Genomic DNA, 22,058 nt, shown 5'->3' with positions numbered 1-22,058 from the left:
AGACAGCGTGAGCAGGGGAGGGCCAGAGAGAGAGGGAGTCACAGACTCTGAAACAGGCTCCAGGCTCTGAGCTGGCAGTCAGCACAGAGCCCGACGCGGGGCTCGAACCCACGAACCGCGAGATCATGACCTAAGCGAAAGTCGGACGCTTAACCGACCAAGCCACCCAGGCGCCCCTCATGCAGCTTTTAAGTGGAAGAACCAAAATAAAAAAAAAATTAGATAGCAATTGGTCTCCTTGAAAAACTGGTAGGAATATTGATGAATAAAGTTGGAGTAAGATAAGGAAGGAAAGGCATTTCTGATAAAGCTTATCAAGAAAAGAGGGTGGTGTTAAGGAGAGTGTGTATTCAAAAATGAGCAGTCCCAATTGCCCGGGAATGATGTACATGTTGTGAAATAGTGGCAGTGAGACCTGGATGCCAGGGCAAGGAGTTTGGACTCCCAGTAGACATTGGAGAAGCAATGAGGATTTTTAAACAAAGAGGTGCTATGATGAAAAGAGGACTTTGGGAAGACAGCCTTGTTGTGGAATGAGAGGACCGGGAAACAATTCAAAAGCTGAGTACTAATAATCTATGATTAAAAATACAGAGAATTTCTTCACTCCAGATGCACAGAAATATTTTTTTACGAATTTGTAATTGTTAAGAATTAAGAGGATGGAAGATGACAGAACATTATTTCAGGGATGACAAAAATAGGTGTCCCCTGGCGTTCCAAATCTCATTAATTTATAGTGGATGCATGGAGGGTTGTGTTGTGAAGGATTCTGAGGCCACATCCAGGAATAGCAGGAAGGAGTGCAGTGTCAGAGTGGGGAGAGCCAGCATAAATGTCAGCTATTTGTCATTCATGCTCTTTGCCTTAATGCCTAGTGTTGTGATGGGCATGGAAGATTTATGGGGCATTCTACTCAAAGCTGTGATCGGGTCAAAGGTAACCCAAAGAAAATATAGGGTGTAGAAAGACAACTGACCAAATATAGACTCAGAAGACCTGGATTTGAATTGGACCTTGCTGCTTACTACCTGAGTATTTCAGGGCAGGGCACTTAACCCCCCTGAGCTGCGAGAGTTTTGTGAATTATCCCAAGTGAGAACTACGTTAAGTTCCCTCTGAACTGTAAAACACTAAATAAAAGCTTTAGATAATAATTTGACATACTGATTTAAATCTTGTCATAAAATTTAAATTTGGGTGTTTTTGAGAAGTTAGCTAGCTAGTCAACAGTTTGTGAGGCTTCAGCACACCCATTTCTACAGCTTTAGACATTTTCTTGCAGAATGGAGTGTCATGAAAAAAAAAAAATCTATCCTTTCCTGATGCAGAAACCCTACATTCCCATAATTAAAGGGTTTCTACCCTTCACAAACACAATGTTCTGGCTTACATTAGATGGCAATCTCTGGCTAGAAATTAAATATAGGTGATGTACTATTTCTCTAATAGAAATGCTCTTTTTTAGGTTCAAAGGATCTTTTGTTTATAAAACATTTAGGTTCAAAGGATCCTTGGTTAATAATAATATAATAGACTATATCTATGTGATGCCAATACCACTGACAGTTCTCTCAATTAAAAAAAATTAATTTAGTTGGGGAGGCACACTCAATTGGTTTGCCAATTGAACAAACATTTAGACTAGTAGCCCCAATTCAGCAAGTCCTGAGCTTATCAAGTTATATCATTCCCAAAATAAACAAAGTTGTAGTTGCTTCAGCCAGTTCTCAGCACTTGAGTAGCGATGAAAGGGTCATTTAATATCAACAGTGACCTAGGACAGCAGAGGGAATTAGCTGTTCCCCCGATGCCATATTTGGCTTACCTGATGAAATATAAAGACGTGGTCCAAGTTCTAGGGGCAAATAAGATATTTAACCTGCCAAGCATGACTCAGAGCTTCTACATCTTTAATGCCTATTTGAGACATGGATAGTAATACTCTATTTTTAGAGACTAACAAATGCTAAATAATTGTGGTTTGTGTTATTTTCTAAGGGACAATGCTTTGAACTATGCCCTCTAATTCTAGTATATTTTATCTCTCTGCATGTAACAGGTTTGCTAAAAGTGAGCCAATGTTCAGAGGCAGAATAGAAGAGGGGCAGTGAGATTCTAACCTTAGGCTTTTTGTGTCTAAGATCCCAACAGCTGAGTGAGTCTCTGACCTTCTCCTCAACTTACTCAACTTAGATTTATTTGACGTTAGTGTGCTGTAGTTGCAGCCTGAAGACCATAGAAATTATACATTATTATTAGATCCTAGGTAGGCAAATTTTTAAAATATCTCCTAGTATTGTTACAGGATATAGATACAATGATTCATAAAAAATGAGTTCATGTTATATATTTTTCTCTATAACTTCTTCTTCACATAATGATATTCTTCACTTCTTAACAATCTTTCCTTTTGGTAAGTAGTGATCAAATCATCATATCTGATCACTAGATATGTTCCATTATATGTAAATTCCATTGTATTATTTTATTTTATTCTTTATTGTTGGCTGTTTACATCCAACTTTTGGAGTTGGTAACAGTCCTCTACCTTCAGCTTTACATCAATTCTGGGCCCATTTATGCTCTGACTGGTAGCGTATGTCCTTCCACACACCAACCACAAAATGACATGAAATCATTCTTGTTTAATCTTTGTTCTTCTGATAGATAAAAACTGGAATCTTATTGTTTAAGTTCATTTCTTTTATTACTAATAAGAATGTGAGTATATTTTCCTGAGAATTCATTTCTTTCTTGCCTATCTGCATCCTTATTCCTTTTTATATTGGATTGCTGCTCATTTTTTTCTTTAATGATTTGTAAGAACATTTACCTTACTCTTAAGGGACCTTAAAGTCCCTTTAGAGAAGCGAAGTTAGGGACCTATCTACTCCTTCTCTAAATATTCAGTGCCTAAAATGGTGTCCAGCCCATAAGAGGCATTCATTAAATACTTATTAAATGTTACATATAATTTTTCATAATTTTTATGTTAAATTTTAACTATTCATTGATACTTTTTGAATTTATAGAAGTTTTAAGTCACTCTTTCTTAACATCTTCAAACAAACATCTGCTTCTGAAAAACATAAAAATCTCATGTCCATCTTTCAGATTGCTTGAGAATTTCAACACAATTTAAATAGCATAACTAATGCCTCTGAGCTCTGGCTTGTGGGGGTGGGGTGTGTGAAGGCAGATGTGGGCTCAATTCCAGGCTACTACTTACAAGCCGGGTCAAATTCTTTAACCTCTTTGAACCTGAGATTTCTTATCTGAATATTAGAATACTAATAGTTCCTATCACATAGAATCATGATGAGACTTAAGTGAGAATCCTTATAAAGTACTCAGCACTCTTTTCAGAATATGCAAGCTGCTAATCGTGTTATCTTGGTACTAATAATATAATGGTGATAAAAACATCTCTAAATGTCAGTCTGCATCTGTAAAACGAGAATAATGATGTCTACCTTGTATGGTCATTGCCTGGCCCATATTAAATACTCAATGAATGACCGTTAAAAAAATAAAAACCAAAGTGAAAGTAATCTTAGAATTCATATACATGAAAATTCTGACATGCTTCTGTCCATGGGACAGGCCTTGCTTTTTGACCACTATCTCCTCTCCATTGAAACTGATGGGTAATGGTTTTTAAGTTTATATGATAAAAACTACCGATTTTTTTTCACTGAGGAATCTGCCTTTGAAGTCACGTTTACAAGTTCACATGCACACCAAAATTAAAAATACTCACTGATCCTTCATTTTAGTTTTATAATCTTATTCTTTATAGTTAATTTAGCTTGAAAGACATTACATTTTAAATTATGAGGTAAGGATCTTCCAAATGCTTCTAGGTGGTTATCAATGTGTCTCAGATGTTCTGTTTTTGTCATTAACACTTCAACTTTTCTTGAATAATTTTTAAAAAACATTGTGGGTTTTCCCCCCATATGTTTTCTGCATTTCTTAAGTACATTTTGGGTATTTACTTTTGTGTTCTTATTATGAATAAGCCTTTAACGTATTATATTTTGACTGATTATAATTTATATTTAAAATATTATTGTGTGTTTATCTTTTTAATCTGTTGCCTTACTCATAATGTTTTTATAAATTATGTTTAATGTTTTTTTCAATTGATTATTTGGAATTTTCAGGTATACTTGCAAATTACAATCAGTTACAGCTTGTTGGCTAAAATGACTTTGCTTCAGGACTTTGTTAGACAATAACAGTGATAATAAATAGTCCTGGTTCTCTCCTTACTGTCTTAAAAAAAATTTTTTTTTAATGTTATTTATTCTCGAGAGAAGGAGAGAGAGAGAGCATGAGCAAGGGAGGGGCAGAGAGATAGAGACAGAATGCAAAGCAGGTTCCAGGCTCTGCACTCAGCATAGAGCCCTATGTGGGGCTCAAACTCACAAACTGTGAGGTCATGACCTGAGCCAAAGTCAGATGCTCAACTGACTGAGCCACCCCAGAGCCCCTCTCCTCATTATCTTGACACTAAGCATGACATTGGTTGTTGGTTGGAAACAGATTTATAACCTTCTCCCATATTAAGGAAATATGTTATATTTCAATCTTATTGAGAACTTTAATCAGAAATAAATGTTAAATTTTGCAAAACATCTTTTTAAAAGTCTATCAAGATCTGATTTTTCTTTTTTGGTCTATTTGTATAATGGCATGTATTTTCATCTTGCTAACCAATGCTAATATTGAACAATGCTCACAATACTTTAATATCCCTCTTGTGGTGATGGAATTTTATTCTTTTGTTGTATTGTAGGATTCTTTGCTAATGTGGTAGGATTTTTACATATACATTAAAATGTATATATATTTTGCCAGGTTTTTTGGATTGTACATACTATTCAAAAGTGAAATTGGTGTAAATTCTATCTATATTCTATCTTTGTCAGGTCTGAGATTCAAAATTATAATAGCTTATTTTGAAAAATGAGGGTTTTTTTCTCTTCACTCTAGAATTATATAAATAGTATGAGAGTAATTGCTTCTATGGGTTTTATTGAAATTGGACCAAAAAACCTTATCTGAGCCAATGTTTACAAGGTTATTTTTTTTTCAAAACTGTCATTTTGTTCTACTATTTGTTTGTACAAGTTGTTGTCCTTTTTATGGACAAATTTTTATAATATATGTTTTTCTTGGAAAATTATCCTTTTTATTCAGATTTTCAAATATAGTTGGAAAATAGAATATTAGTAGTGTGTGTGATTGTACCTGGTTTCATTTAGCAAGTTTTATAAGAAAGAGAAGAACATAAGAATTAGTTGGTTTGCAAGAGAAAGGATGGGGACTAGAGTCAGTCCAGAAATTTAGGATTTAGAGCGGTTGGAAATACCCACTGCCTCTAGGCCCCTGTTGTGGACTGAATATTTGTGCCCATCCTCTTCATTCCCCTTCCATTCCCCTAGTTTGTATGCCAAATCAATCTCCAGTGCAATAGTATTTGGAAGTAAGGAGGTAACTGGGTTATGAAGGCAGAGCGCTCAGGAATGGGAATGATGTCTATATTTAAAGAGACACGAGAGAGCTTCTTTCCTGTCTCTGTTCTTTGCCATGTGAGGAGACAATGGAAAATAGCCGGCTGCAAACCTGGAAGCAAGCTTTCACTAGAATCTGACCATACTGGCACCACGATCTCATGATCTGGGATTCCCACCTTCTAGAACTGTGAGAAAAAACAAATTTATGTTGTTGATGCCCAGTCTATAGTACTTTGTTACAGCAGCCTGAACTGACTAAGACAGCTTCAAAAAGAAGAAGCAAATTTTAAGTAACAAGATCCCATCTGTGGCCCTTTTTCCCAAGTCTGGTGGCCTCAAGGAAGATACTTTGAATTGAGGAGTAAAGAGTGAGTATAAGGAAGAAAGAAAGAAAGAAATTGGGCTTGAGAATTATGTCTAGCAACTTTGGAATTATATTAGCTCTCTATTGCTGCCTAACAAATTACCACAAATTTAGCAACTTAAAACATCATGTCACTGTTCCATAGGTTAAAGGTCTGGTCATAGCATAGTTGAATCTTCTGCTCAAGTCTCACATGGCTGAATTTAAAGTACTGACTGGGACTGTGTTCTCATCTGAGATTTAAGGTCCATTTCCAAAATTACTGGTTGTTGGCAGAGTTCAATTTCTTCAGGTTATAAAACTAAGGCCACCATTTCCTTATTGAATGTCATCTGGGAGTTGCTTTCCACTTCTAGAGGATGCTTTCAAGTTCTTGACATATAGCTCCCTCTATCTTCAAAGCCAGCAACAGAATCTCCCTCACATGCATCTCTGGCTTCAGGAATGGCCCACCTCTTTTTAAAGGCTCACCTGATTAGGTTAGGCCCATTCAGATACTCTCCCTTTTGATTAGCTCAGTTATTTGATTAGTACCTGAATCATGGAAGTGATGTCCCATCATATTCACAGGTGTGCCCAAAGTCAAGGTGGCATTATATACTATATATAGTAAATAAGGCATGTACACAGTGGGATAAGAATTTGGAGGACAATCTTAGAATTTTGCCTACAAGAACTGAAGAGAATAAATAGGTTAGAAGCTTACTTTGGTTTTGAGAGATTTCTATTGTCAAAGAAATCAAAAAATTAAAAAAATATATAAGATAAAAACCCTTTTGAGCCTTCTCATTTTCTTTTTAAAAAGATTTTTTATAATGATTTATTTATTTCTGAGAGAGAGAGACAGTGTGAGCAGGGGACAGTCAGAGAGAGAGGGAGACACAGAATCCGAAGACAGTCTCCAGGGTCTGAGCTAGCTGTCAGCACAGAGCCCAATGCGAACCCATGAATTGTGAGATCATAACCTGAGCTGAAGTCGGACGCTCAACTGACTGAGCCACCCAGGCGCCCGGAACCTTTTCATTTTCATAAGCAATCAGTACTGGATATCTATGCCCAGGACCATGCTGCCAATGACAGAAGAGCCTCAGTCAACCTAGGTCTTTAAATGTCTTCATGGAGCAGATGTCCTACCTTCCCTGCTATCACTCTGGTCACCCTCCAGACTTTATGTAGGTGAGAAATGACTGTGTGGTGGCATTAAGATGCTTATTTTATCTACCCTGGATGCTAACCTCACTCTATCCAATACAATACAATACCCTGAAAGGCAGTGAAACAACTAAGTAGAAGGGGGTTTTGAGCTTCCCAGATGATCCGGTGGAGCCAAGATACATATCTGCCCTGACCACCTTTCCTCTAAATGTCTGTGTTGTTTGAGCCTCTAAAGTTTTAGGTCTCACTCTCACTCTCCTACAGTAGCTTTGTCTATACCGCAACTAATAAATATATTCATCTCTGAACTACTTTTACACTTTTGTATTTGTACCATTCGTGTAAGAAGTCTTAGGTATTACCTTTAGTTTCGTATCTATCTCTGTCTTGAACTGTTATTTATATTTTTTATTGTTAATTAACTTTATGAGTGCTTATAGATTTTTCTCTCCAAAATTATAAGCTCCTTAAAAGACTGGGATTTTCTTTTATGAATTTTATGTTACATGATCCTTAATATTGTTCCTTAAAAATAGGAGGGTTCAGTATGTGTTTCTGATTTTTGGCCACTCTAGACATCCTATATTCTTTTTCATTGTTTATAATTCAAGTTTCTGGCTCCAAAGATAAAATATTTTCATTTCTTAAATTAATAAAATAAAGTAACATGGTATTAGTCCAAATTTTATAAATCTCATTCTTAATTATTTTGGCCTCTTTTCGTTATGAAAATGATATTCCTGCCTTAGATAGCAGATGTCATTTAAGCTTATTCAGCCATAATAGCAATATTTTGTGAGTAAAGACAAGCACTATTGAGAAATCCCTAACAGAACCTGCTTAATTACTTTGAAAATATCTCTTCCTAGTGACCTAACAGAACCGTTTTCCATAAGAGAGAATGGAGCCTCGCAGAGAACATTTAGAAAGTACAAACTGACCCATCGAAATAGAGAGCACTTTACCCCCCTCTGAAATGGGACAAAAATAAGCTTACATTTTAAGTCTACAAAGTCTTTGGTCCATGAAATCAAATATTCAGATGATATTTTTAAAAATCAATTTTATTTCACTCTTAGGCTTTACTGTTTGACTTTGGGAAGAAGTTCTCCACTGCTTGATATCATAGAAGTAGACTGGTCTGAAGGACAGAAGACATGAGTTTGAAAACTAACCAAGATCTCTGGATGGCTCAAGGTCTAAGACAAGGTAGAGTCCAGTGGACTGCTCACTCAGGGGGCCAGTAGCTCCTATGTGCTCCTCCAGGTTTTTTTAACTTCAGGATTTTATTTAAATTCAAGTTAGTTAACATATAGTATAATATTGGTTTCAGGAGTAGAATTATTGATTCATCACTTATATATAACACCCAGTGCTCATCCCAACAAGTGCCCTTAGTACTCATCATCCATTCAGTAACCCCCTCCCCCATCTGGTTAAGAGACTATGCATGATCAATAAAATACTGCACATATATTTATATTTAATATAAATTTATATATTTATCTGTATTTAACAGTATATAAAAGTAACTTGATACTTCAGGCATATATCCTAAATTCATTAAAGTTATGATTTACTGTGTTTATTGGATATAAACTACCTGTGTGCCTGTGCTCTAAATAGAAGAAAGAAATAAACTGTACACTTAACTTTTTATGCAACCTATTCTTTCACTAAGGAATGCCAGTAGATATTTTGTTTTTGTTTTCTGAGAAAAAAATATTTGTAAAATTTGGTGGATAAGCTGGAGCCTAAATTTAGACTTCATCTGGAAAAACAAAACTATTTTTGAATAATTATGACTGGTTTAATTAGTTACTGCCTTCCAGTGAGGAGTGGCCTTATTTCAACTGGAGAAAAAAGCTTAGCTTTTTTACTAGACAAGTTATATAAGTTAATTTATTGATTTAATTTATTAATTGCATAAGGTTAATTCATTTTCTCTATTAAGCACTAAAAGACTTGAGTGTTTAATCTTTTCTTAAATATGGATTTATTATACTCTTGGTTTTCTTCTGTTTTACCATTTCTCATAAATAGCTTCTTTTATTTGAGTGTTATTTCAAACTATAGTGCCACCTAGTGTTTATACAATGTCTCTGGCCAATTCTCTCTAAGAGAGTGATGTGCAGGAAGATTAAGATTATGTAAATGGATTTTCTGGAAATTATCAGTTATAATAGTTTAAAGTGATAGAATGGCATCTTTGTTTATAGGAGAGCATTTGTAAATAAAGTTAAATTTTCAAGTTAAAAAAAGAAAGAAAGAAAGTGATAAAGTCATTGTTTCATGGGTGAATATTTTAAAGTAGAAAAGAGGGGTTTTTTTTAATTATTTTTTTTCATATCAATAGACTCAGAGTAAACCAAACTTATATCTTAAACTCAACTTTTAATTTTACTTAAAGAAAACAACCAGTTATTTTTAGTAAGCTTCACATGGGTCATGGTTGAGATGTTTAGTATTCTACAGATTTCACTGAACTGTTTGAAATTCACAGAGCTTCACACAATGTCAAGTCCAGAGTAGCTGCCTAACAGATACTTAAAATCATAGATTGCTAGAGCTGGGATGGCCTAGTTGATGGTGGGCGATGGTGAATAACAAGGATCACTGTAAATATGCAGTGATTTGTTTTCTTTTCACAAGGTTTCTAGTTGATTCACATGATTTCAAACTCCAGAACCATATTTAACTATTTCAAAAGTTAAGGAGGAACTTTAATAAAACATTTATCTAAAGATAAGGTGGTATCTAAGAACACCATAGATATCTAAAGTTAATTCCTTACAGACGTCAACTTTTTGAAAAGATATTGGAATATTTGTTTGTGCTTTTTTAGAGAAAAATTTATCACTTAGAACTGCTGACAAATATCAGCTCAATTTTAGATGTCATCAAAANATGGGGCTCGAACCCATGAACTGTGAGATCAGGACCTGAGCCGAAGTCAGACACTTAACCTACTGAGCCACCCAAGCACCCCTGGAATCTTCTGACTATAGTTTTAATGACTTCTNACTGTGAGATCAGGACCTGAGCCGAAGTCAGACACTTAACCTACTGAGCCACCCAGGCACCCCTGGAATCTTCTGACTATAGTTTTAATGACTTCCCACCTTCCCTGAGGTTGATACTGACATTGTTTTAGTTGGAGTGCCTTTGTAGAAAGTGACAGAAAGCCCAGATAATCTGTTGTCCATACAATAAAAACCTATATTGGTTTGATCATGGCTCTGATTCTGTTTCTTTAGGTTCTCTCAGCTCTGTTCTAGGTTTTGTCCTCCAGCTGCTTCTCTCATGGTGATAATACAATCTGTCATACCTGCCATCACTGTAGTCCTCAGGAAGAGAAAGCTTCCCTTTCCCTCTCCCTGTAAAAAGCTCCAAACAGGGCTTCACTCTGATTGGATCAAATTAGACTGTTTCTTTCATTCTGGGACTAGGTCAAGAGAATGGGATTATGCTTAATGGCTTAAGCCAATCAGAGGCTGTCCTTGGAATAGAGCTGAGGTCAATTACAACCAAAATGCATGCCTGAGAGTCTCAAGGTTCTGTTAGGAAGAGAGACGTGTGGACTCCACTCTTTTCTAAATCTCTGACAATGCTACTAAACTGTAGATAGCTCAGTTCAATCATTGCTCATTCATTTTGGTTATCTCAAAACAGGGCATCATATAAGGTAAGTGTTCAATTAATGTATATTTAAAATAATGAGAAGGCAAAGAATGAATTTAATAATGGCTTATTTTTATGACTTTAAATAAAGTATAAATATGTTGTCTGAAAAGTATCTTTCTAAATCAATAGTTTAAGAAAGTGGTCATGTTTAAAATTGAACATTTTTTAGTTATTTTTGCTATTGATTGTGATAATAGCTACCATATGTCGTTGTACAACCAAACAGAAAGTTAGGAGGATGATTCATGGAAGAAACTGTACCCTCAATATGGAGATTAAAGTACAGGAAGTGGAAGACAGCATAAAATATTCATATCATTACTTTTCAAAACTTGTTTCAGATGTCACAAGATGTCATCACAAGAAATGAAAATAGTAAATCTGGATATATGCAGTGAAAATACGGGACTAAAAACATGTTGGTGATGTCATTTAGCTAAGTCAGTGTCAACAAGTGAAGACAGGAACCCAGGACTTTGTAAGTTTTTGCCTTAAGGCAGTGCCTTATTATCAAACCGTAATGAATAAAACCAACCACATCTTTCATTCCAGTCCAATGATATGGCCACATAGCAGTGGCTTTATGTTGAGCCCCAATCTGCAATATCACACAGGCCGTGTCTTCAGAGCTAAGACATTCTCTTCATCAGCTGTTGTTAAACAGCCGAAACTTTTCCCACCAAAGTCTCTCCTGACTGCTGACCACTTTAAATATGAGGGAAGTCCACAGCTGGGTAAAGCCCCTGGTTTAATTTTCCCCAGAGAGGAGGTAGGCATCTGTGTAGGTGGAGCCCCTGAACTCGTTTCCAAATTTGTTCTTCAGAGATCCAGGGTTCTGCCTAGCCTCAGGGACTGACATGAGGAGGAGGTTACTAGTGGGTGTGTTTTCATTCCTTACCTCTTGTCTCTGTTTTATAAATTTTGTACTCAGTTTTATTTGAAAAAAAAAAAAAAAGAAAGCTGGTGGCTAAGAAGTTTGGATACTCACTATCATTGCCACGCAGAGTAGGTGAGGAGCCAGGGCTGGGGGGCATGGCTGCGGCACTGAGACAAGACAGTGAGGGTCTCAGCAACATGCCGATGCCGTAGTTCAACACCTGACTGAAAGAGCAATTTCCGTTCCCATCTAGACAGACTACTTATCACTCAGATATTTAACAGTATCACACTTAATTCTCAGTTATACACATGGAATATTAAATGACTCCTAAAATGTGAAGCCCTACAGTGTCCTATAGTATTACAGATCTGCCAATGATTTCTGTGGGGCACAGCAGAACTTCTCAAAAGGGTCGGACATATGGGTAGGTGACTCTCTGTGACATTGTGATTAACAAGATTAAAATTCCCTGTTTAAAAAAAAAAAATGTCTCTCCTGGTGACTTGTGATTCTTAGTAGACATTCTTCTGTAAAAAATTCACTTTTCTAGGGGAGCCTTGGTGGCTCAGTTAGTTAAGCATCCAACTTGGCTCAGGTCGTGATCTCTGGTTTGTGGGTTTGAGCCCCTCATTGGGCTCTACCCTGGTAGTGCAGAGCCTGCTGGAGCTTCTCTCTCTTTCCCTCTCTCCCTCTCCCTCTGCCCCTCCTCCACTCTTGCTGTTTCTCCCTGTCTCAAAATAAGTAAGTGAATTCTAGAAAAAATTCACTTTCCTAGATCAGAAGATAGTCTGCTGTTAAAATGTAATTCTATGTAAAAGATATGATGTTTTACAAAATGCATACTCAAGTTTCAGAAATATAATTAAAAAATACCTGGAATTGCATTTGTTTTCCTGTACAGTACCCTCTTTCTCTTCAATAATAGAAAACTGAATCTTGCCAGTTCCAGGTAAGTCAGTCACCTCTGGTTTTAAACTCAGTCTTTTGGAAGACTTACTACTCAGCCATTCAAGATTCTTTATCCCCTTCTTCCTTTCTTTTTGAAAGAAATCTGGGCTTATGGAGGCTTAGCTAAGGGAATGGTGGTGCATTTGAAGTGTGCGTTTTTTGTCCGTGGTGATCTCCTGCCCTCAGAGGCCTTCGCTGAGGTGCGACTCACCTCATCAGGTCTTGGCGACGGACTTCTGCCTCCACTTCATCTTCCACGGATGGTTGTTGTCCTACTTTGGCTTCCAGTTGTATAATCCATGCTCCCTGTCCTTCCTGACCCAATCACAGGGTTCTTTAGTCTATCATTCTTTTAAATACTTTTCTGCCTTCTTAGGGACCAGGAATCCATGACTGGTCCCCACCCCAAACTAAGGTGGATAGAACTCTGAATAGGGGCTACACTAAGGCCCATCGCCTGGACCAGGGCTATAAAAAGGGTGTTATATGGACATGATACTAGTATGTAAACTATTTAAATTACTGTGACTAGTTATCAATGAGATCAGTACAGGAATGGAGAGTAAATATTCAGAAACTTTTGTAGAAATCTGAATTTAATAATTAAAACTTAAGGCTTGTATTTTTGATACATTTGGATTTTCTATTTCATATACCTCATAATTCATTTATATTATTTTATTTGTATTAAAAAAGTAGCTTGGGAAGTCTTGGCCTGGATGATTGCTTTTTACTGCTCAGGCCCCATGTTGGCCGTGGCTTAGGGCTTCTCTGTGAGGTCTGGAATTCTATGTCTGCTCACTCTGCTGAAGCCATGAGTCCCACAAAACCACTGAGAGGAAAGCCACAGGCAAATCAAGAAAATTCACAAAAAGGAACCTCAGTTAAGATCTTAAAATATTGTCTACTTTACCATCTGGATATCCCTTGACAAAAAATACAGAATAGAGTTACATAAATGTAAAACATCATTTTACCTCTTGGAAGCCTGATTCTCCTCAACAATAATAATAGAATAACAAACCCCATCTCATTAGTTGTTGAAAGGCTCAGATGAGAAAACATATATAAAATTCTCAACTCAGGGCCTGGCACAGAAATGTTAACTTTCTTATAAAGTAAGTCGAGTTTCTAAAACTTTTTTCATTTCAGCAGTTAAGTTCTCTACCCACATATAAAACATAAACATCCATTCTTATTAATCTTTATATTACTGAGAATATTTAATGTTGAAAACTCATTGCACAGGGCTATAATTGTAAGAATAATAATATTTACTAGAATTGTAAGAATAAATAAGAGAGCAAATGCGTGGTGGTGAAGCACACTGCCTTGTGTGTGGGAGGAGCTTAATTGATGATAGTGCCCCCGACATAACACATGTCCACACACACTCATTGATGCGCACGTGAATACACATACACACATACATGCATATACACATACAACACACCTACACACATATATGATTCAGAAGCTGTTTTCTCTCAGCAAAGTAAAAATGCAGGAGACTTGGGCATCTACTGTGGATGGTATTTTGTTGATATATTTGAGGTATCAGTTTATTAAGTAGAAACAAGGCAAAAAAATGACAGCTGCTTCCTGATGATTTCGTTTTCCAGCTTTCAGAGAGTGATTCCATAATAGCATCTGTTTTTCCCCTATCTTGCCACAGTGTGATTTTTATGAAGTAATTATACGAGCAAAGGATGGTTTAGACCTAGGAAGTGAAATATTTCTCTTAAATACTGGTTTAATTAAATGTAACCCTAGAAGAACAGTGTTTAGTTGCACAAATAAAATGGGCTGAGCCTTGGGGCCCTAGAAATCCAATAGAAGAAATTGAGCAGCAGAGTCAATTGGGCACAAGGTATGAGGAGAGTGAAATGATGTCTTAGGCAGACTGGAAGTTAATCATTTAGTCAAAATATACGACGTCACAATATGCCACATGCATCAGGCCATGTGAGGCAAATACGTAAATGTGACGACTATTGATTACCACCAAATTAATGCCTTGGTTATTTAATCAGTTTGCATTTGTTTTTAGCACTTTAAAATCAGTTAAAAGCCAGTGCAATAAAAAAAAAAATGGTTGGAACTAATACAGAGACCAGGGCTATAATCAAATTTCAATGTAAGAAATTAAATTTAGGTCATAAAGCCCCAGAAAGCATGGTTCCAGAATCACTGTTTGGGCTGAGTTTTATGGGAGAGCTTTCTCAATGGCACAAATAAGATCCACAAACAGAGTAACAAAGAGAGCAATCATCTTCTCTTTATACATCTCTTGGGCTTCAAATCTACACACAGTGTTCGACAAAACATACTTTGACCTAATTTGGGGAATAGAGAGGTATCGGGAAATGGAAAGGATGGAGGTGAGAGAGCACTACATTATCGGGAACCTGTTTTAAAATGTGCCCAAGAGTTGTTTTAATTTGTTTTATGGTAAGACACGTAGACTTGAAAAGGACTACGGTGAAGGAAGGAGTGTTTATACTCACAGGTCTTTAGAAGCTGGAGGCTGGGCATGCCGCGCTCGTCCACACTGTAAGCACTGGGGTCTGTCAGTAGGTGAGGGAAGGCAAGGGGAAAGCATGGGTGAAAACTTTTATTTATTTTCCGTGGGAGAGAATGAGCAAGGCAAGGTAAGCAGGTTTAGGATTGGCTAGTTTGAGTAATCCCAGCAGGCTCTGGGGTGTTTGGGTTGTTCTGAACTGTCTTTTGCCTAGTCCTGAGGTGACTGGGGGCGGGGGGGCAGCAGGGTGGGTGGTGGCTTGGTATTTGAAATTTCAGTTAAGGAGGTATTTGGGGAGTAAAGGTTCTGGATTGGTTGGTTCGCCTATGAAAGGGGTGCTTGCAGACAACTCCTCTACAGTCTCTAGGAATTGCCCCCAGGGGCTGTCTCCCCATGGTTGATGCTCCAGAGCATCAAAAAAATTGAGAGAAAATATGAGAATGTGGGTCATACAGGACCTTTCATTCCGGGATATGAAGAATGGAAAAGTATTGAAAACACTAGGGCTGGCATCACTCGGTATGTCACTCAGCTATGCTAAGGGCTGTCTTTACTTTTATGCTGTTAACCATTCAAAGATGCTCTCTGAGCTTTGCTGGTCCTGCCTGTGCATTCTTCTTAACTACAGATTAGTTTGCAGCTCTACTGCTAATCATGTTTCATTCAATAGCAAGAAGGCTTAAAAAGTTAAATAATGAGAAAATGACTCTTTAGAAACCAGTGGTTTTACTGAAGTTCTCTTGAAAACTCTTCACTTATGGAGCAATGCCTAGGAAGGCTGTCCACTGAGGTTGTCAGTGAAGGTATTAAGAGATCAAGCATTGTTGAGGAAAGATGAACATCCCACTGTGACACAAACAGAATACATTCTAGAAATTATAGTCTTTTTACCTCAAAGAACAGAAGAAGCAGTATCTTTAGACGGAAAGAGGTGGGAATGGTTTTCAGATCACTGTTTTCTACTTCATACGTGGAATAAATTATAAGCAAAATTGTAGCTAAACTTACAATATCAGAGGTGTATTTTAGTTTCATTTAGTTAATGTGATCACTATAATGCCAATGGTTACATTTCTGTTAAATTTTCAGTTATTAAATTTGATTTTCAGTTGATTAAATTTAGCAGTAAAAGGTTCTCTGTGCCAACGCATAAAAGGAAAGTCCTCGGGCAATAACATTTTTTCAATCTTTGTTTTTTGAAATGCATTTGGTTGTAATAAAAACAAACACACATGGCAAAATATGACTATTTTTTTCATTGTTAGCATTTTCATCTGTGAGTTTGAAATTCAGCCAACAGTTGTTTTTGTCCAGAGGTGAAGAAGTGAAAACATCACAAAAATGGTTTCTCACAGAAATGACATGGCATTGATCACATCTAAGGCTCTGGAAAGATAACAAAGAACCAATCCTCTGTCTCTAAGGGAGACAAATGCTGATGCTTCTCTCCCACAGTGGCTATGTGGCTATTCCCTGTCTCACCACTATGTGGTGCTGCTTACTATTAAATTGTGTGTGTGTGTGTGTGTTTGTGTGTGTGTGTGTGTGTGTGTGTGTGTGAGCGCGTGTGTGTGTGTGTGTGTGTATCTTTGGTTTTTATATTTATGATGACTGATGTTGAAAGCATAGTATACGTTCTGATTTGGAAATACCAAGCTAGGATTCTATTTACTGAACCTGAGCTCTCTGGGTTTGGCTGTGGAGATTCAGCTTTGCCAGATGATAACTAGTTTAACCTGGAGCCTGAAATCACATGCATTTCCTGCTCAACAAGTGACATCTGTGATGGTGGCAGAACTCACACTAACCATATTGCTAATTAATCGGGTTTTACACACAGATGTAGTTTTGGTGTGGAAACATTCTAAATAAAGATCTTTCAAATTATGGAGGTATTTAACTCTGTCTCTTTCCAACTGAGACTCCCATGTTTCACCATTTTAGTGAAAGAATGATTAAACAAACAAATGAAACTTTTGAATAGAGGTGATCATGTAGATTTGCTTGCTCAAGTTTAGTTAAAAGGAAAAAAAAAACCCTCCACAAGTCTACTTGACTTAAGCAAAAGGGGAATACTTTAAAGACTATAGAAATAGCTTAAGGAACTCAAAGGAAGAGAATATAACCTTCAAGGTGGGAGCTGGGAAATACCAGTCCTCAGGAAACAATGGAACTGCTATCTCTGTACCTCAAAAGTCACGTGGTCCTTTTCTGTCTCTGAACTTTGGACTGAGTAAATGCTTCCTGTCCTTCCTTTTTGTATTTAAACACAGTAAAATCCCATGAGGTAAAAACTGGAGAGTTTCTATAATGCTTCTTTTTACATAAAGTGATGCTGTACTTTGAATAGACTATCTGGTTTTATATGCATTTGGATTGATCTTATTCCAGCATAAGAGGTTGAACTATATTATTAAGAACATTATAATACTACTCATGTCTTTTTCTTCATTTCAGTTTGATGTCTTAATACTTTCTGTTGAGCTTTACTGAATTTATTAGCATTTTTTTAAGTGTCTCATGATGACTAGGTGATAGAAAGACAGGCTTGCTGCTTTTCTGGCCACTATGGTTCTTGGACCAGTGATGGACACATCATCTGCGCCCTATCAATTCACTGATTGGCCAGATTCTCTCTCACGAGAAATGGGCCATAGCGACACGTACATGACAATAATTCTGGGGCTGGAGGTTGAACTGAAAGGTCAGATAGAAGCAGAGCAGATCTAGTAACATAGCAAGTGAACGCCACAAACAAGCTGAACAACGGGGACACCCAAGCTGAGGAAATGAGTAAGTTATGGAATTTATTGAATCAATTCTTTTCCACAAAGAATTTGGAAAGGATCTCATGCCTATCTTTGGGAAGAGGGCATGGAGGGAGGTCTAATAATTGAATTAGGTTATTTACATATCTGAGACTAAGGATTTGGGGACAAAGGGAGTATATGTTTTTAAATACCGTTTTCTCCTGATACATCTCCAGGAAGGTTGAATAATTTAAAAGGCCTGGGAAGATTTAAGAGCATTTATAAGGGAAATGCACCATGAATATGACTGGATTAGATGATACAACTGCTAGCTCATAGGTGGTGAATCTGGCTCTGCTTTCTTCATCACGTTCCCTTACTCTAGTATCTGCGGTGGCCTCTCTGTCCTAGAAATGAGGGTGAGGAACTGCTTTCTCAGTGTCGGGTGACAGAAGAGATATGGTAGCTATTGTTGCTGGCTCTCATTGACATATTCTTTCCCCTTGGACACTGATGCTAGAAAGAAAGGAAAAGATTTACAATGTTATCAAAATATAAGTCCTTTGACAGTGACAGGGCTATGGCATTTACTGTAGATATTTTACATATTTTTAGATATTACCAGGTAAGAAGCACCATCCATTTCTAGAAAGAATTTTAAAAGAGAAAATAGGTGATTCTAATTTTATTCTTTTTTTAAGTTCAAAGTGTTTTATTATTTTTTGAAAATATATTTTATTGTCAAGTTGGCTAACATACAGTGTGTAAACTGTGCTCCTGGTTTTTGGGGTAGATTCCCATGGTTCATTGCTTACCTACAACACCCAGTGCTCATCCCAACAAGTGTCCTCTTCAATGCCCATCACCCATTTTCTCCTCTTCCCCACCTCCCCTATCAACCCTCAGCTTGTTCTCTGTATTTAAGAGTCTCTTATAGTTTGCCTCCCTTCCTCTCTGCTTATAACTATTTTTTCCTTTTCCCTTTCCCCATGGTCCTCTGTTAAGTTTCTCAACATCCACATAGGAGTGAAAACATATGATATCTGTCCTCCTCTGACTGACTTATTTCACTCAGCATAATACCTTCCAGTTCCATGCACATTGCTGCAAATGGCATGATTTCATTCCTTCTCATTGCCAACTAGTATTCCATTGTCTATATGAACAATATCTTTATCCATTAATCAGCTGATGGACATTTAGGCTCTATCACTAATAAACTCAGACAGGTCACCTCATTTCTCTGGGCCTCAGTTTTCTTTCCTATAAGAAAAGAGCAAGTATCTTTTGCTCTATTTTTATATTTCTTGTAATTCACATGGTACCCTCTTAAAGTGCCTGTACCCATCCCAATCCAGATGAAAATCTTTGTTTCCCAACCCAAATCAGGATGGGTAATTTTGGAAGAGCAGATCTGCCAACTTTAGATTTTTAGGAACCGATAGATTAAACAATTAAGATGTGCCGTTGACAAGCAGTTGTTTTGAAAGGGGGGAAAGAGAATCCAGTTAATTACTCGCTATTCAATGGAGTTATACCATTTTAACCCCCCATGCCATACACACATGAGTCCAACCAAATCGTTGTGCATCTGAAACCCATATTGCAGAGGCAGGAGAGTGCAGAGTTTGAGGGCATAGGTGATGGGGCCAGGTTGCCTAATTTGGGAGCCCAGCTCTGCTATTTGCTACTATGTGACCTTGGGCAAATTACTTACCCTCTCTGAGCCACATTTTTACCATCTGTGAAATGGCTATAACAATGGCACTTTCCTCAAAGGGTGACTGTGAAGATAAATAAAGCACTCCGTATAGTGTTGAGCACATAGTAAGTGCTCAAAAAAACATTGCTTATAGTTATTATCTAAATGTACTGGTAAGGAAGAGTCCATAGACTCTGGTCTGGGAATGCTTTAAAATGAAGGAAAATGAATTACAGATAAACTCCTTTCAGCTTCCAAGAGGCCTCATTTTTTCCTATGTTAGCATGCCCCCAGAGTTTGTCCTTTCCACCAAATCATCATGTGAGTGGTAAGGAGCCTCAACTCTTCAGTAAGTTCCAAGAACCAAGGATGGAAGAATCTTTGTAGACAACCCTAAATGGTTACCTATGTAAGTAGGCTGTTTGGGTTTTTCTTAATTACCTAGTTTAGCTTCTTATTTTATAGAGGATTGTCCACCCATATTGGAGAAAAGGGTAGAAAGAGATCTGAAACAACCACTGTCTGGTGCAGGGCAGGGCAGAGAATGGGGAAGGCTGTCTCAAAAAGCCAGAGTCCAGAGGAGGAGAGAATATGGAAGAGAGCTCCATATGAACAGGGCAGAAGGAAGAGACAGAAGAACAAAGTTATAAGAATTTTCCACAAATAGCTCCAACAATAATCATGCAGTTTGGGAACTGAGAAATATCTGTGGAGCTAGGGTCTGCTGTGTCCTAAGCATTCATAGCACTGTGGACAGATGGTATCTTGGAGACCCAACCTTTTCTACAACTCATGAGGGCCTCGTGAAGAAGGCGCCCAAGAAGACAGAAGTAATATGTTGAAATGAGTTAACTCATTCTCAGGGAAGGATATACAGGAGGAGGTGGAGGGTGGTGGTGGAATGTGGCTGCCAACAGCTGGCTTCCTTATAGATACTGTAATTTGTTTAGTGTTTCACTCAGTGTCTAAGAAAGCCACTTATCATTTTGTCCATATCACTTTGGAGTTACTCAAAGACAACATCTTTTTGTTAAAAATCTGATATAAGCCCTCTAATTAGTTTTAGTATAACTATCTAGATGTGGAGGGGTGCTAATGATCAGCAGCTGGTTGCTCTGCTGGTGCCTGGAGAGAAAGCCTTCCCCTAATTGGATTTACCTGCATGGTTTAGTTATCAGAAAAGAAGTAAAATAGAAGAGTCGTTATGGAATAAATATGTGAAATAAGGACAGATATGTGTGCACAAGAGACAGTCAAATATCAAAGCTTGTGCCATCTGTCATATTTATAAAGCTATTATATTCATGTATAAGATCCGATAGAGTTTTAGGGGTTGCCTTGCATAGATCATCATTTTCCAGAGGCCCAGAGTAGTTCAATACTTACTCAAGGTCACCCAGTCTAGTAGGCAACCTGTGACCTACTCAGGAGATCTTTCCACCTAGGCCACTGCCTCTCATGGTGTCATTTAACTGTGTCTTTGGCAGAGAGGGAGTTGTTTCTCTTGTTTTTATCGTGTAGGCTAGGAGACTTCCTTTTAGTAAAAAATAGTAATGAAAGTTACTGTTGGCTATTTTTTTAAAAAATTCTCTTGGAATGAAGATTTCAAAGATAGCTCCCAGATAGAAGAGATCTGCATGATGATGTGTGAGACAGACCACCCCTTTGGCTTTCCCAGGAGCCATTTCTTATGGAAGACTTAGGCCCTGGGTAAAGACACTGAAACAAGGTGATGGTATTTTGTTAGAAAGGAAAATGCATCGATGAATGGGCCAGAGCAAACATGTGAGAAAATACACCCTCAAAACCTGGCAAGAGGAAGGTGGGCTTGCTTGTTTAAAAATGGCTAAAAATGGCCAAGTTTCTTATACTTGTCTGAGAGAAGAGGTGGCTTATCCAACTACCTTTCAGGGAAGGAGTGTCTCAGCGCTCTGTGACTCTTCAAGTTTGTTCAGGTTTCTAAAATAGGATTACCAAGGAGTCTGACAGCAATGGGAATAATGAAGTGCCCAGAATAAGCAGCAAGGTGGCTTATGTCATGTTGTATGCAGCATCATGAATAAGAGGTGATTTATCCCTTTCATCAGGCCAAGTTCTTCACGGGCAAGGCATCTTATTCAAACCAGGGCCACATCCTAGATCATAAATAAAATCCCAAGCAACAAAAGCACCCTTGACCAAATATAATTTAAAATTAGACTGCGTTCATCTAATTTTAGAGGTAGGGAAATGTTTCAGAAACATTTTATACATAATCTGTAAATAATATCATGATCTTTACAAATTTGATATTTAAAATTCTAGTTGGTGAAACTATTGTCAAGCTCTCCCAGGGTTTGAGGGGAATATGAAAAGTACTGTAAGCCACTTGAAGCCAAGGAATATTGAGAAAGCAAGGAAGGGTTGAAGTTTCTACAGCTTCTGCAGGAAATATAAGAATGGAGTTACTGGGTAATGGAAACAAATACACACACACTCACACACACACATACCTATATAAATATATATATATGTTTTTCTGTATATGAA

The 22,058-nt window shown here is 37.4% G+C and overlaps 1 long non-coding RNA gene across 2 annotated transcripts in view; it reads left to right on the top strand.

Moving 5' to 3' along the window:
• The window catches only part of LOC144236520 (uncharacterized), a 72,741-nt gene extending 64,489 nt beyond the window's left edge, over window positions 1-8,252 (top strand). For both annotated transcript variants that reach the window (XR_013336584.1, XR_013336585.1), the window contains exon 3: window positions 8,124-8,252. This is a non-coding gene — a long non-coding RNA (uncharacterized LOC144236520). The remainder of the gene's footprint in view (window positions 1-8,123) is intronic.
• The last annotated feature ends 13,806 nt before the right edge of the window (window positions 8,253-22,058 follow it).

The sequence above is a fragment of the Crocuta crocuta genome, unplaced genomic scaffold, assembly GCF_008692635.1.
Source record: "Crocuta crocuta isolate KB4526 unplaced genomic scaffold, BGI_CrCroc_1.0 scaffold286, whole genome shotgun sequence".
In the NCBI taxonomy this organism is placed as follows: Eukaryota; Metazoa; Chordata; class Mammalia; order Carnivora; family Hyaenidae; genus Crocuta; species Crocuta crocuta.
The sequence above is the reverse complement of the archived record's forward strand: the minus strand, read 5'-3'. Positions and strand labels throughout refer to the sequence as shown.